The sequence below is a fragment of the Ochotona princeps genome, chromosome 11 (genome assembly GCF_030435755.1).
Source record: "Ochotona princeps isolate mOchPri1 chromosome 11, mOchPri1.hap1, whole genome shotgun sequence".
Taxonomy (NCBI): domain Eukaryota; kingdom Metazoa; phylum Chordata; class Mammalia; order Lagomorpha; family Ochotonidae; genus Ochotona; species Ochotona princeps.
This window is the reverse complement of record NC_080842.1, coordinates 55,707,152-55,711,485: the sequence shown is the minus strand read 5'-3', so window position 1 is coordinate 55,711,485 and position 4,334 is coordinate 55,707,152. Positions and strand designations below refer to the sequence as shown.

Sequence of the window (4,334 nt, the reverse complement as noted above, 5' to 3'; positions counted from 1 at the left end):
GTGCATTTTATAATGCTTGAGAAAGAAAGTGTAAATATAGTTTTGACTCTGTCATTTCCTTTAGGAACTTCTTGCAGCCCCCCCTACAAAGAAAATATGTAAACAGGAAAATGAAACATGTATATGAACAGAAATTTAGGATTTGAGGTTTAAAATGTTAAGGCAATTATATCTACTTTGTGAAGAAAAAAATCAGCACAGTATAACGTGTTCTGTGAAGAAGAAATGGTATGTAAATACATGTTTGTGTTTTATATCAAAGAAAGTATTACTAGATTCATTACATGAATGGACATTAGTAAAAATTATATATTCCTTATTTTCTTTCAATTTTTGGAGGGATCACCCAAAATGGTTTTCTGTAAGATTATTCTTAGACCTACTTACTACTTACTGTTAATTAAATATTCCCAGCAGTAAAGTTAAGTATCAGGTGTTCTTGTCTTCTCATAATTTCTGCCCATCAGGCATGATAGTAATTGAATGATTGATAAACCTACATGTTTGTTATTGTGCAATACTTAGGTCGTTTTATTCTTATTTTATATATTTTCTGATATTTTCTGTCATATTGCTCTAATTGGGAACATTATTTTTCAGGATACTGCATCTTATTAAATAAGCATAATCTTAAAGACTTGAAAAGCATGTTTCTTGGTGCTGGCATGGTGGCATAGAAAGCTAATACTCTAACTGTAGCTTCAGTATCCCATATGGTCACTGGATTGTGTCCTGACTACTTCAATTCCAATGCAGCTTTGTGCCCTATGGCCTAGGAAAGCAGTGGAAAATGGTCCAAATCCTTGGGTCGTTGCATGCATGAGGGAGACATGGGTGACTTCTGGCTTCTGGTTTCAGATCAGCTCAGCTCTGGCCATTGCAGTCATTTGGAGTGTGAGCCAAAGTATGGAAGATCTTACTCTTTCTTTCTAACCTCTCTGCAAATACACCTTTCAAATAAAATGACTGAATCAATCCTTAAAATGCAGAAATACATGTTTACTAAACTTAAAAACGATTTATACATATGCATACATCTATACATAGCCCATTTAATAGGCAAATCAGGTAATATGATATGTAGAAAGCAACAGGTAAAGAATTGAGCAATATTACTTGAACAAAGCCTTGTTGAACAGAGGCAACGGGGTTTTAATGTGATGCATCACGAATGATGGGATGAAACACCAATATCTTAGTTGTTACCTAAGCTTTAACTGATTTTGACATTTTCTGTTTATTTTATTGTGTTTCATTTGGAAGCATTTAAACCCATAGCAGTGCTTGCTTCGGCCGCACATATACTAAAAATGGAACGATACAGAGTAGATTAGCATGGCCCTTGCACAAGGATGACACACAAATTTATGAAGTGTTCCATATTTTAAACACATAAATAAATAAATAAATAAATAAATAAATAAATAAATAAATAAAACCTGTAGTAATGTAAGGAATAGTATAAACTCACATGTGGACTCATGAGCTGCTTCTTTTAGTACTTTTCCCACCACCCAAAATACTGTATTGCATAGCAACTTAGTCCCCCTTCCTGCCTCTTATATTTCATAGGGAGAGTGATAGAAAGCCAAAAATTACAAATTTTGGTACAAAGGGTTGAAAGCTATGTATCAAAAATAGTGTTCATGGTTTATTATACAACATTATGTTTACATAAAAAATGATTTTGAAATACTATTTCAAATATCAGTTAGTTACACTATTAGAAGATTTTTTTTTTACAATTTTAATCCATGGTGTTCAATAGCATAATTGCACAATCATGTACTTCTCTGGCTTCTTTGTTATAGTTCATTTACTATATATTGGATAAAATGGTTGTAACTAAAAGGACAAGGTCTTTTTGTCTCTGCTTCCCTAATAATCAAGTGCAGGCATTTCTATGGAGTAAATATTGGAATTCCTATTATTGATGCATAATCATAATAAGTTTTTGGCTTTAGTAAGCACTAAAAAATTGGTTGTAAAAGTTAAATACCTTTTAGTCCAGACAGCAGTATAAACTACTAGTTCTGAACATCTTTTAAAGCAACATTTGATTTTTATCAGATCTTTTTTAAAGGTTCTGGTTTAAATAAATAATTATCTTTTTAAGATTTATTTTTTTATTGGCAAGGAGGATATACAGAGAGAAGGAGAGGCAGAGAAAAAATCTTCTGTCTGCTGGTTCATTCCCCAAGTTGCTGCAATGGCCAAGGCATGAGTGAATAGATCTTAATTGTAAGATTTAGATTAAAATTTAAGATAGGCAAAAGTATCACACATTTAATCAAAATGTTCTTATTTTGACACATATTAGAGTTATTTCATATGCAAGAGTTTTAAAATACTCTCCTATGTGGTATAATAATATTCATTTATTAATATAACATGTGTATGTGTTTGTGCATGCGTCCGTGTGTGTGTGTGTGTGTGTGTGTGTGAGACTAGGTAGAAAGACAGACATTATAACCCATCCTCATTTTAAATCTTTTTGGAAGAATTCCTGATATATTATTGATACTGCATATCTTTGTTTCTGTTTTCCTATTTTATAAATCTGTAAGCATAAAGCTTTACAATTTAAATGGTTTTGTCAAAAATAGTTTTAATTTTTAACTGCAACGCCACTAAATTTAGTGAATAACTTTAAAATATTGAATATTTTGTATGTTTCATCTCACAAAATTCTGCATTGCTTATATTTTGTACTTCTGCTAATATCACATTGGATTTATGATGTTTGATAAGTAACATTTTTGAAGTAATTGCATGAACAACATTTACAGAAGTTTTTTTTTTTTCTTTTTCTTGAGAAATCTTCAAAGCATCAATTCGGGGTACGCGTTTGCTCACCTGTGATCAACAGCTTCGATGGAATTCCTGCATTCCCTGTGAGAGTGCCAGGGTTCAAGGACTGACTCTGCTCTGAATTTCAGCATCTACTCTTACACACTGTGGAAGAAAATGATGGTTCTTGTAGTTGGAATTGCTGGATTCCTAGCTCCCAGCTTCATCCTGGGCCAACCCCACTCATGTATTGTCGGTGTCCGCCAAAGGAACAAATGGATTGGCGCGAGTACTCTCTCCCTCTCTGTTTTTTAAGTATATATAACATTTAAAAAATTAACTTACATTAAACTTACATTAAAATGTTAGGATAAATCATGCATGGATTTCAAAATATTCAAGCCAATATAGAATTATCTTTTAATTCCACCTCCCATGAACTTTTTTTTATTATGTTAAAAAATGGTTTCAGGATCACAATTTAGGATAAATCAATTATTATTACTGATTTTATTATTTCCAAATTTTATTTTTGACTCATAAATTGTCACCTGCTAAATTCTGTAGAATTAACTGAATGTTTGAAATTGCACGCTACATCAGCTGACAATTTAGATATTTTGTTATATTCTTAAATGAGTGGTTTTTAATGTATGTATATGAATTGACCAGCGTGAAACCAATCAAGGTTTATATTAGTCAAGTGATAAAAGAGCTTGAACCAAATTCAAGTTCTTCTTACAAATTCCCTGTTTTAAGTTGTCCTTTTTTGATAGAAATTCCAGTGAGTGTCTATCTTTTTTATTTTTAAGAATAATTTGTAACAACAGTTGCATAATTTTTATTTATCAGCTCCTCTTTAATCACATTCTGTTACTGCAAATTAAACCTCTTTGTCAATGAAATACATCCTTTGGAATTTTACTTCCAATAAGTAGCCTAAAATATCTCATATTTTTAGACCAGCGTATGTATATTCCCTTGCTTGGGTATTATATTTTATGCTAATTAATTAGATGTGTGTTTTAGTAACTTTTGTGAGTCAGAAATTTTGGTGGTGTTAAGTTTACAACATTAAAGAAAGAATACTGCCTTTCAAGTGTCTATAATCAATTAAAAGTTCATTTTTATTAAAGTTGCTTTGATAGCCAGAATAGAGTATGATAGCATGAGATGTCTTCTTTTATTTTTTTTCATAATTACTTCTTTCAAAATTGTCTAATTTTCAAAATCCCCCTTCTGAATCTACTTTACACACTTAATTGCCTGCAGTATTTAAACAATTTCAGTTGAAATTTATTGCCATAAAAATAAAATGTAAATGTTCATGTGATCTAGGTTTTGGTTTTCGTTTCTCTATCCCCACTATTCTTGCATTGGTGGCTGCTCTTCAGTTACACTGAGCTAGGTAAACCCTCTGAACTCATCCTGTTGGGCTTATATCCCTGGAATGTCAACTTCCTTCTCATTTTCTTTTTCCAAATGACGCTTTCCTCCTCTCATCTTGTAGGTTCCATAAGTTGCATAGTCCCTCTTTGTTGGGA

General features: G+C 31.8%; 1 non-coding gene across 1 annotated transcript; it reads left to right on the top strand.

The window, feature by feature from the left end:
- Positions 1-1,280: 1,280 nt before the first annotated feature.
- LOC118760104 (U6 spliceosomal RNA) lies at positions 1,281-1,387 on the top strand. The gene has a single exon (XR_004996580.2). It is a non-coding gene; the product is annotated as a U6 spliceosomal RNA (small nuclear RNA).
- Positions 1,388-4,334: the final 2,947 nt, after the last annotated feature.